The sequence below is a fragment of the Schistocerca gregaria genome, chromosome 3, assembly GCF_023897955.1.
Source record: "Schistocerca gregaria isolate iqSchGreg1 chromosome 3, iqSchGreg1.2, whole genome shotgun sequence".
NCBI classification, from domain to species: Eukaryota; Metazoa; Arthropoda; class Insecta; order Orthoptera; family Acrididae; genus Schistocerca; species Schistocerca gregaria.
Window position 1 is genome coordinate 82,272,702 of NC_064922.1, and position 12,768 is coordinate 82,285,469.

The following is a 12,768-nucleotide window of genomic DNA, read 5'->3' on the forward strand; positions in this document are numbered from 1 at the left end:
GTAAGCGCAAAAATTTCGATTGCTGCTAACTTCTTGGTTTTTTCATAATAACTACTGTGAAGCATTCGTGTATACAGTATTTTCATTTGGTTTTCAAGTTAATGGGTTTTTATTATGTGCTCTCGCCGTGAAAATGAAGATGTGAAAACTCCACGAAGCAAGAAGATGAAGTACTTTGTTTACTTGAAGATGTGGGAGGGACAATCTTCTTGGTTAAAGCCCATGGCCAACAACGTAAATCGAGCTTACTGAGTGCTATGTAAGCGTGACTTTAGCATCGGTCATGGTGATAGAGCTGACTGCAGCCAATATTCTACAGAATTACGCAATCGAAACGAAAGAGACGTAAAGGCGAATTCAAGTTTATTTAAATATTTTAGCAACGACATGAAAAACGTTTGCAGGTGAGCTAGCAACAATTTTTCATACGGTAAAGCATAAGATCAGCTATAGAAGTATGGATTGTGCAAATAAATTATCGAAGTACATTTTCCATGACTTTAATTTGGCCAATATGATGTCATGTGATCGAACTAAGGCAGAAGCAATTGTGAAAAACGATTTAGCTCAGAGAAGTATTCAGAGTTTTACTGGTGTCTTGAAAGATCCAGCTAAATCGAGTAACTTTTTTCTATTGCAACTGATGCTTCGAACCACAAAAACAGAAAGATGTCTCCTATTGTTCTAAGATATTTTGATCCTGAAAACGGGTTAAAAAACAGACTTCTGGACTTCATTGAACAGGCTAGTGAGACAGCTACTGCTGTTCCCAGTTTGATCAATTCTTCATTGAGTTTACATAATTTAGATGTAAAGTACATGACTGCATACTGTGCTGATAATGCAAATGTCAATTATGGGAAGCACAATTCTGTATTTAAACTGCTTAGAGAAGCATTTGGCAAAAGCAAATTGCTCAAATCACTTGCTACATAATGCATTAAAACATGCTTGTGATGCTTTAGATGTAGATATTGAAATGGTTGTTATGAAAATATATGGCCATTTCTCTGTATATGCAAAGAGAAGAGTTGCAAACATGCTTCAGTTTTGTTGCTGCTGAGTGCTAGAAATTGTTCGTCATGTTCCTACCTGTTGGCTTTTGTTGACATCTGCTGTGGACAGGCTAATCCAGAACTGGTTATCAATTAAAAGTTATTTCAAGAGTGTGGATGACTGTCCAAAAATATTTACGAAGTTTTTTTTTGTGAAGAAGATACAGAAAAAGAATGTGTTACTGAGGCTTATCTAAATTTCTTTTCCAACATAGGTGCTTCACTTGTTCAGTCTGAAAAAATATATGAAACTTCAAATTACTGCATCATGGAGTGCAATGAAATGATGAAAGATGTGTGTAGTAAGATTCAGCAAAGGATTAAAGACAGTTAAAGTCCATCCATGGAAAAAACGTGTCAGAGATGATTTTATTAATTTCTACCATTCCTTAAATAATTACACAACAAAAAATTTTTATGTAAGTCCAGTTCACTGTCTCTTAACCATTAAAGTTAGAAACTGAACTTTCTTTCAGAGAGTTACAAGCCATAGTTTCAGGATTTGCTCTTGATTTTGTAAATCAGGATGCTCTGTATGAGGAGTTTTCTATTGTAAAAAGTGCTGTCAGTATGGTGAAAACAGGAATAACAGCAGAAAGTTGGGTAAAAAATTTTAAAGATTTAAAATTCAAACAAATTGATGTCCCAAACCTTAGTAAAAATCAGGCTCAAATGCTCACACAGAGTTTTTTCTCTAATGAACAGTAAGAGGACATATCAAAGAAACAGTTGTAGCTTAGAACTTAAGACATAGCTTATGATTGAAATTAATTTTGATTGTAATTGCAAAGAGCTTTTTTTTTAATTTGTTCAGGAAGATAAGAAACTGCAGAGTTGTGCTGCTTCTGTAAATAAGCATTTGTAAATTTGTTACATTTTATTGTGATTATTTTTGAGCACTTTATGCCATGGAAAAAATAAATTGTTTTGTTTAAATTCCTTTGTGCTTCCATACACCAAAAAATGAGTGGATCCTTGTAGGTGTGAAACATAATAGAAAACATAACAAACATGCTTGAAACACCCATGTGTAACACATTTAAGTGCACTTTTAATATATTGAATTTACTCCACAAATAACTTTTATTAATTTCATTGCACTCTTATCTTGGTCTCAGCGTGACGAGCTATCCCAAAATATATGAGTAAAAGTAAGCAAAGTATGTCTTACTTTTTATGTTTACATCCCCATTGTCATCCAGTTGAAGGAAATGCGTATAATTGTGTAGCTGTCACTATTACTAAATCTCCCTTATTATCATGGTCACATTTTGGTCATCTCCCTTAAACCCGTCATCAAAAGTGGGTCGCCCTAGCTGTAAGCTCTTCAGCAATTGTGGATATATACCTCGTTCCGACAACATATATCTCGACTCAAAATAAATGCGACTACTCGCAATTTCAAGCGACACGCCGTATAAAGTTCCGTGAAAAGCGATCGAGTCTGGGCGTTGGCCGAGCAGCGGTCACCAGATCCTGCACTGCGCTGTGCCACAGTCGTGTGGTAAGGCGCCGGACTCGCATTTGGGACGACGGAGCTTGCGTCCAAATTTGGGCTTTACATACTTCCCCTGGATCGTTTGAGGCGTATGCCGCGATGCTTTTCTTGAAACAGTACGCGGCCATATTCCCTGCCGAGTGAGGATTACCAAATATCTCCAAAAGTTCTAGACCGATAAACATTGTTAGTCGTTAGTACAAATTCTGATAAACTATTATTGATTGGCTTGAGATTTTTACACAATACCCTTACAAACTTTCAGACAGACATTTAAAATTAAGAATGTAGAGATTTTTTTTGTTAAAACAATTTGCAAGAAAAGAAATGTGCTGTGAAAATGAGTCGTTTTATTTCCTTTCTCGCAGTCAAGTTTAACGACGGTAGCTGGGCATTTAAACCATTAGACAAACTGTTCCTCCCATACATATTCTTTCTCCTTATATATAATTTTCTGGAAACAATGTACACACAACTATGTATATAGTATTGTTTTCTTCCTTGTAGTCGGTTTTAACGGAAAACAAGAAGTTGAATTTATGGCTTATCAACTTATGATTTAAATACTACTATAGAAACTGGATCGTTCGGAACTATGAAATGCTATCCGTCTGCAGATCAAAACTATGCAAAACACTGTCCTCATAGATCCAGCAGCAGGTAAGATCTCGCAGACCCAGTATATCATCAATCCCAATCGATTTACCCATTCATTATAAGCTATTTCAGTCCCTAATCACGGTTTTGGTGGCAATAATCGCAAACTAATCTCATGTTCAGAAGGGGAGAGAGAAGAGGAAATTGATATAGAGAGGAGAGATGGGCAGAGGTAGAAGAGCGTAAGTGGTAGGGAGAGGGGCATTAGGAGAAGATGCACAAAGAGAGGGGTAGTAAGAAATTAGGAGGTACATTCAATTCGCGTACATATTTAGCACTTGCGAGGCTTTGCTGTAGTCGCCAGTGAATTAATAATTGCTTCTCACCTACGAGTCAAAGGCTTATCACAGTGAGAAGGGTCGTCTGTAACCTTAGACTTGAAGAAGAATGTAATAGTTCCAGTCCCAAAGAAAGCAGCTGCTGACGGTTGTGGACTGTACCGAACTAACAATTTAATAAGCTACAGTTGCAAAATACTAATACGAGTTATTTATAGAAGAATGGAGAAAATGGTAGAAGCTAACCTAGGTATCATTTTCGGTTCCAGAGAAATGTTGGAACGCTCGAGGCAATAGCGACGCTACGCTTTGTCTTAGAAGACAGGTTGAAGGAAAGCAAACCTAAGTTCATACCGTTTGCAGAATTAGCAAAAGTCACTGGAATACACATTCTCGAAGTATGCCTAGGAAATACATGTAGGGAAAGATTTTGCACAAATTGTACAGAAACCAGAATGCTGTTAAAGAGCGCAAGGACATGAAAGGGAAGCAGTGCTTAAGAAGGAATGGGATAGGTTATTAGCTTATCCCAGATATTGTTCAAGAATGTACATTGGGCGAGCAATAAAGGAAACCAATCAGGAATTTGGAAAGGGAATCAAAATTCGGGGAGAAGAAATAAAAAAAATGAAGGTTTGCCGATGAAATTGTAATTGTCGACAGCAAAAAAATTTCGAATACTTCGCCAGACATTGAAAGTGCGCGCTAATAGGTTATCGAGGCCGGTATCAGGTTCCCCGTGCATATTTCCCGCGGTGTGACTGCGGACATCTGCTCAGACTAGCCGCGGAGGCTCTTGGATGCGTAACGACGCGCTTATCAGCCGAGCCGCGTCCCTGGCAGAGCGTGTCGGTGCGGGAATTGCCCTCTTCCTGTACCTGCGCGGCGCGACCATCTCCTTCTGCAAGGACGAATTGTACTTGCCGTCAGTAGCTGAGCAATGAATGTGGAGGCCCTGTGGTGGCGCCGCTCTGTGGAGAAGACAATTGAAGGGAGGCAGCAGCAGAGTGGCGGCGCGAAGCAGCCCTCCTTTTTTCCAGCTCCAGCGACCACGCCGTTATGTGCATGGAATTTCTTACCTGGCAGCCCACACGTGTATTAAGAGGAAGCCTAAACACGCGTACTTATTCGGAAACACGAAGGCGTTACCCATTTACAACATTACTGTCACGGATGCGAGCCACCTCGTCGTTGGACATCTGTTCAGGACAGTTATCTAAGGCGAGGACCGAGTTGAAACTGACACACAAGGCCTAAGCAATCCAGCGTTGGCTCTCTATGTACTAGGAGTAGCATTATTGTTATGGTCATCAGTCCCAAGACTGGTTCGATGGAGCTCTCCACGCTAACTTGTGCACATATCTCCAGCTCTGCATATATACATCAACCTACATCTTCAAAAACCTGTCTACTGTTGTTACTTCTTGGTCCCTCTCTACAACTTCACTTCCCACATTTCTGTCATTAACCAAATTAACTGTTCCTTAAGATCTCATGATGTGTTACAACCTGAGGAACTACAATAGTCCGATCGTAAATATTGGTCCTTTGATTGCTCTGGGAGATGGCTGATCGGAAGTAGAACATATGAACCATTAGTTCACTTAAAAATAACAAAAAGTTGTACTTAACTATATACATTCCGTTGCCACAGGAATGTGGCAAATATTTACAACTGTATTTGAACAGCACAGCATCACTTAACATGCACACAATTACAAATTCTTCTCTTGATCTCAAAGTTCAATATTTACAAAATTGCAGTTCCATGTGAATAGCACAGGTGTCTAGACTAGATGATTTTGACTGCTTCATCGGAGGTCGCGAACTGGGTGAGAGTGAGTCCATGCTTGGCTCTAAATCGACCTCCGTGAGCATGGCTTCGCGGATTACAGCGAGGCATGGGTAATGTCTGTAGCATCGATATACATTGCCGGCTTTGGAGTGGCACCACGATTTTTGGACGATATCACAGGATGTGCTACCCTTCTTAAAATTAAACTGAGAAATAAAGATTTTTTCCACCGCGTCGATTCAGTACGTCATCATTAACTACTGAATGTCCACATACAGCTTCAGCATTGTTGGCTAACACCACATTCAGAAGTTCCGATTCTCTTCTCGACTGTGCGGGACCTCGTCTACGCTACACTACTACATAAGCGTACAATAGAAACGCATAATTTCAAAAATTGCTACTTAACACTAAAACTTACATGCGCCACTTCAGGAAGCGCTTCCTTGCTGTTGATTGCATATTACATTGAAGAGCCAAAGAAACTGGTACACCTGCCTAATAGAGGCTCCGCGAGCACGCAAAAATGCCGCAACACGACGTGGCATGGACTCGTCTGAAGTAGTGCTGATGGGAACAAACACCACGAATCCCCCAAGGCTGTCCATAAATCTGTACGAGTACGACGGGGTGGGGAGCTCTTCTGAACGGGACGTTGCAAAGCATCCCAAATATGCTCAACAATGTTCATGTCTGGGGAGTTCGGTGGCCAGCGAAAGTGCTTAAACTCAGAGGAGTGTTCCTGGAGCCACTCTGTAGCAATTCTGAACGTGTGGGGTGTCGCATTGTGCTACTGGAATCGCCCAAGTCCGTCGGAATGCACAATGGGCAAGAATGGATGCAGGTTATCACACAGGATTCTTACGTATATGTCAGCTGTCAGAGTTGTATCTAGACATGTCAGGGCTCCCGTAACGCTTCAAGTGCATACGCCCCACATTATTACAGAGCGTCCACCAACTTGAACAGTCCCCTGCTGACATGCAGTGTCCAAGAATTCATGGGTTGTCTCCATACCCGGAGACGTCCATATCTTCCATACAATTTGAAACGAGACTCGTACGACCAGACAACATGTTTCCAGTCGTCAACAGTCCAGTGTCGGTGTTGAAGGGCCAGGCGAGGCGTAAAGCTTTGTATCGTGCAGTCATTAAGGGTACACAAGTTGGCCTTAGGTTTCGAAAGCCCATATCGATAATGTTTCATTGAATGGTTCGTACACTGACAGTTGTTGATGGCCCAACGTTTAAATCAGCAGCAATTTGCGAAAGGGTCACGGTGAACGATTTTCTTCAGTCGTCGTTGGGCCCATTCTTGCAGGATCTTTTTTCGGCCGCAGCGATGTCGGAGATTTGATGTTTTACCGGATTCCTGATATTCACGGTACGCTTGTGGAATGGTCGTACGGGAAAGTCCCTACTTCACCTCTACCTCGAAGATGCTGTGTCCATAGCTTGTACACCGAATGTAACACCACGTTCCCTTCAGCTTATTGGGCAGCTATCTCCACCGTTTCTGCTACTTGGTGACTTTAATGCGCCTCATCCCCCTTGGGGTTCCCCTAAGACCTGCCAGAGCGGTGCCCTCTTGGCTGTCATGCTTAACCAACTCAACCTTTTCTGCCTTAACACAGGTGCACCCACTTTCCTTTCTGACACCTCGAACACCTATTCCCATTTGGACCTACGCTTTTGCACTGCCCAGCTTGCCCATCATCTTGAGTGGTCCTTTCTTTCTGACGCAAACTCGAGCGACCATTTTCCGAGTGCTCTCCTCCCTGGCGACCTTCACAGAACAAGATTTCCTCAGTTATGATGGATGACCAGGTGGACTATCTCACAAACGTTATCCTTAATGCTGCAGAACGTTCCATTCCTCGCAATTCCTCTTCACCACTTCGTGTCCCAGTACCGTGGTGGACTGAGGCATGCCGCGAAGAATTCGAATTGCGGCGGTTTTTTTCCATCGCCTGGCTGAGCTACGGCAACTGGTAAGCTTTACACCTGCTATCAGCATTGCCCTCCAGGAAACCTGGTTCCTAGCAATGCGGACCCATGACACCCGTGGCTATAAGGGATATTACAGGAACTATAGCGACTATAATCGAGTATCAAGTGGAGTTTGTGTTTATGTTCTAAACTCGGGCTGTATTGATCATGTGCCCCTTCAACCCCTCTTGAAGCTGTGGCTATGAGAATAAGGACGACGCAGGAAATAACTGCGTGCAGTGTACATCTTCCTCCAGATGGTGTAGTACCCCTGAATGTATTAGCTGCACTGATTGATCAACTCAAATCTTTCGTACTTGTGGGAGATTTTAATGTTTATAACCTCTTGTGGGCTGGTACCATGCTTACTGGCCGAGGCAGAGATGTCGAAACTTTACTGTCGCAATTCGACCTCTGCCTCTTAAATACTGGGGCCGCCCCACATTTCAGTGTGGCTCATGGTAGTTAATCAGCCATTGATTTATCAATTTGCAGTCCAGGACTTCTCCCATTTATCCACTGCAGAGCACATGACGACCTGTGTGGTAGCGACCACTTCCCCATCTTCCTGTCACTGCTCCAGCGCCAGGCGCACGCACGCCTGCCCAGATTTGCTTTGAACAAGGCGGACTGGGGAAATTTCACCTCTGCTGTCACCGTTGAATCTCCCCAGACGGTAACATCGATGTGATGGTTGAGCAGGTGACTAGCACATTGTTTCTGCGGCAGAAAAGGCGATCCCTCGCTCTTTAGGGTGCCCGAGGCGTAAGGCAGTCCCTTGGTGGTCGCCGGAAGTCGCTGTAGTAATGAAGGAGCGTCGGCGAGCTCTACAGCGGCATAAGTGGCTCCCTTCCCTGGAGGACCTGATAGCCTTTAAACGGCTCCGTTCCCGTGTTCGCTACCTTATCAAACAACGGGAGGAGGAGTGTTGGGATAGATGCGTCTCCACCATTGGGTGCCACATGTCACCTTCCCAAGTCTGGGCAAAGATCAGACGTCTTTTCGGGTACCAGGCCCCAACAGCTGTCCCTGGTGTTAAATAAATGGCGAGTTACGTAGCGACGCAAACGTGATTTCCGAGCACTTTGCTCGAGCCTTTGCATCGGAGAAATACCCCCCAGCCTTTCGCACACCCAGACGGCGGCTGGAAGGGAACGTCCTCACATTCACTACACGCAGCAGTGAATCGTGTAAAGCCCCATTTACAGAGTGGGAGCTCCTCAGCGCCTTTGAACATTGCCCCAGCACAACTCCTGGGCCTGATCACATCCACAGCCACATGATTAAACATCTCTCATCTGGCTACAAGCCGTCATCTTCATCCGCCTCTGGTGCGATGGCGTCTTTCCATCGCAGTGGCGGGAGAGCACCTTCATTCCGGTGCTCAAACCCGGTAAAACCCCGCTTGATGTGGATAGCCATCGGCCCATCAGCGTCACCAACATTCTTCGTAAGCTGCAGGAACTTACGGAATGTCGGCGATTGGGTTGGGTCCTGGAGTCACTTGGCTTGCTGCCTCCATGTCAGGGCGGCTTCGGCCATGGTCTCTCTACCACTGATAATCTTGTGTCCATCGAGTCTGCCATCCAAACAGCCTTTTCCAGACGGCAACACCTGATTGCCGTCTTTTTTGACTCACTTAAAGCATTCGACACAACTTGGCGACATCATATCCCTGCTACTTTGTATGAGTTGGGTCTCCAGGGTCCACTCCCGATTTTTATCCAAAACTTCCTGTCGCTCCGTCCTTTCCGTTTCCAATTTTTGATGACTACATCCATATCCAGGAGAATGGAGTTCCGCAGAGCTCTGTATTGAGTTTGTCTATTTTTAGTGGCCATTAACAATCTAGCAGCACCTGTGGGGCCCTCCGTCTCACCTTCTCTGTATGCAGGCGACTTCTGCATTTCGTACTGCTGCTCCAGTACTGTTGTTGCTGAGCAGCGACTCCAGGGAGCCATCCACAAGGCGCAGTCATGGGCTCTAGCCCGCGGCTTACAGATTTCAGCCGCAAAGTCGTGTCTCCTGCACTTCTGTCGGCGTGGTACCCTTCATCTGGAACCGTACTTTACCTTAATGACGACGATCCACTCACTGTAGTGGAGACATATCAATTCCTAGGACTAGTTTTCGACGCTCGATTGGCTTGGCCCCATCGTCTTCGTCAGCTTAAGCAGAAGTGCTGGCAGCACCTCAATGCCCTCCGTTACCTGAGCAACACCAATCGGGGTGCACATCGCTGTACGCTGCTGCAGCTCTACATAGCCCTTGTCGCCAAATTGACTATGGGAGTGCGGTTTATGGTTCGGCAGCGCCTTCAGCATTGCATTTACTCGACACTGTGCACCAATGTGGGGTTCGATTAGCGACAGGAGCTTTTAGGACGAGTCCGGTGACCAGCGTACTGATGAAAGCTGGTGTCCCTCCACTGCAGATGAGACGTGCGCAACTGCTCGGCAATTACGCAGCACACATTCATAGTTCCCCTGAGCATCAAAATTATCGTCTCCTTTTCCCACCTGCCCAGATTGGGGCTGACGATTGCTGCTCGCGTGCGGTCCCTTCTCTCCGAACTGGAGTCCTTCTCTTTACCACCTCTACTTGCGGTCCGTTCAAGTACGCCTCCATGGTGTACGCCTCGGCCGCAGCTTCGTCTTGATGTGTTTTGCATGGCCGTTAGGACTCCTTTAACCCCGCCCATCTCTGCTGTCACTTCCTCTCGATTCTTGACGTGCTCTGGGGCTCTGAAGTGGTTTACACCCACGGCTCAATGGCTGATGGTCACGTAGGCTTCGCATATGTTCATGGAGGGCATATTGAGCAGCACTCCTTGCCAGTTGGCTGCAGTGTTTTCACTGCAGAGCTGGCGGCCATATCTCGTGCTGTTGAGTACATCCGCTGATGCCCTGGCGAATCATTTCTCCTGTGTGCTGACTCAGTGAGCAGCCTACAAGCTACCGACCAGTCCTATCCTGGCCACCCTCTGGTAGCGTCCATTCATGAGTCCATCTATGACCCGGAACAGTCCCGCCGTTCCGTGGTGTTTGTGTGGACCCCAGGACACGTCGGACAGGCTGGCCAAACAGGCGGCGCGGAAACCGCTTCTGGAGATTGGCATCTCCGAATGTGACTTGCGTTCTGTCTTACGCTGCATGGTTTTCTGGCTTTGGAAGACGGAACGGCATAACAGCACGCACAACAAACTGCGTGTCATTAAGGAGACTATGAATGTGTGGAAGTCTTCCATGCAGGCCTCTCCCAGGGAATCAGTTGTCCTCTGCCGGCTCCACATTGTCCATACGTGGCTAACGCTAGGTTACCTACTCTGTTGGGAGGAACCACTTCAGTGTCGCTGTGGCTCCCAAATGACAGTTGTCCACCTCTTGCTGGACAGCCCACTTTTAGCCGCTCTGCTGCAGTCTTTTAACTTTCCCAGCACCCTGCCTTCGGTGTTGGGCGGCAATGCCTCCACAGCAGCTTTAGTTTTACGTTTTATCCTTGAGAGTGGGTTTTGTACTTCTATGTAGGTTTTAGTGCATGTCCTTTGTCCCTCTGTGTTCTCCATCCTAGTGCTTTTAGGGTGGAAGTTTTAATGTATTGCATAGTGGCTGGCTTTCCCTTTTTATTCTAGTGGTTGGCCAGCCATTGTAATTTGCCTTCATGTTTTACTCTCCTCTGTTTCTAGCGTCTCTCTGTTGTATTCTTTTCCTCTGTTGTTCCTTTTAGTGTTCGTTGCCTTCCCTTTGTTCTTGTGGCGTTTCCTTTCTTTCTGTCTTACGTCATATGTTTCGTCTGTTTTATTCTCACACTTGTGGCATTGTTTTATTAGGAGCAATCGACCGATGACCTCCTAGTTCGGTCTCTTCCCCCGCTTTTAAACTAACCAACCAACCAACCATGCCTGGCTGGTGTGGTGGCTCGAATCTCGCCATTTACTCACGAATGCACAGTGTGGATTCCGAGCTCGGCTTTCTGCAGTTGACCATCTCGTTACTGTGTCCACCCATGTCATGAATGGTTTTATGCTCCAATCCCAGACTGTGACCGTGTTTTTCGATTTGGAGTAGGCATACGACAGCTACTGGATAACTGGTATCCTCCGTACTCTCTACATGTGGGGCTCCCATGGACGCCTGCCCTGTTTTCTTGGTGCATTTTTATTTTGTGAGGGTGCGTCTGGTTTCTGTTTTGTCGGAAAACTTTATTCAGGAAAATGGTGTGCCTCAGGGTTCCGTCCAGAGCGTCATCCTCTTTGCTATCGCCTCTAACCTTAACATGGACTGTCTTCCACCAGGCGTCTCCGGCTCCTTTTTTATCGATGATTTTGCCAAGTATTGTAGTTCTCCACAGACTAGTCTCACTGAGCGGCGTCTTCAGCGCTATCTTGATCGTCTTCACTTCTGGAGCATCGCCAATGGCCTTCGCTGTATGAATTCTGGTTTCTCCCACCATCTCTACATCTTGGGCCTATTGCCCTTCCGTTCGTTGACACTACGGAACTCCTGGGGCTCATGCTGGATAGGAAACTCTCTTGGTCCTCCCATGTCTCTTACCTGGCAGCCCACTGTATACGGTCCCTCAATGTCCTACATGTCCTCAATGGTACCTCATTGGGTGCCGATCGAACCACCCCACTTCTTTTGTACCAGTCCCTTGTCCGTTCGAAACTTGACTACGGGTGCTTTGTTTATGTGCCTGTAGGCCCATCCCCTTTATGCCGTCTCAACGCTATCCATCATCCTGGCAACCGTTTGGCCACGGGCGCCTTTTAGACCAGCCCGGTTGAGAGTGTGTATCCTGAAGCTGCTGAACTACCACTGTCCTACCACGGTGCCTTTCTCCTCAGCAGGTATGCATGCCGCTTGTCTGCCACCCATCCTTCTTTAATGATTCCTTTGATCGTCAGTATGGGGCTCGTCCTTCTTCTCTGTTACCTCCTGGAGTACGCTTTTGACACTTTTTACAGCGGCTTAACTTCACAGTACCTGCACCTTTCCCGGTGGATGTGAACGCTTCCTCACCTTGGCTGTCAGCCCATGTTAACCTTGGCCTACATTTGCTTCCTGAGGACACTACTCCAGTTTCGGTCTATCGCCTTCAGTTTCACGACGTTTGCATGGGATTTACCGATAGTACCTTTGTACACACTGGTGGCTCTCAGACTGAACGTGGGGTTGGGTGTGCATTCGTCATTGGCACCCGTGTCTTTCGATATCGGCTTCCTGTCCACTACTCGGTATTTACATCCGAGCTCTTCGCCTTGTATCAGGCCACGGAGTACACCTGGTGGCACAGCCTTCCCTATTGTGTCCTCTGTTCAGACTGACTCAGCACCCTCCAATATCTCTGTGTGCTGTACACTGCTCATACCTTAGTGCAGCGGGGACAGGAAAACTGTCCCTTGCTCACTCTTGGTGGAGACAATGTCATGTATCTGTGGGTCCCTGGTCATGTCGGTCTGCCAGGAAGCGAGATTGCTGACGCTGCTGCCAAGGCT

General features: G+C 45.9%; 1 protein-coding gene across 8 annotated transcripts in view; it reads left to right on the forward strand.

Annotated features, from left to right (window-relative positions):
• Positions 1 to 12,768, forward strand: part of LOC126356058 (F-actin-uncapping protein LRRC16A) — a 488,103-nt gene that overhangs the window by 42,694 nt on the left and 432,641 nt on the right. The gene's annotated exons all lie outside the window — the stretch shown is intronic.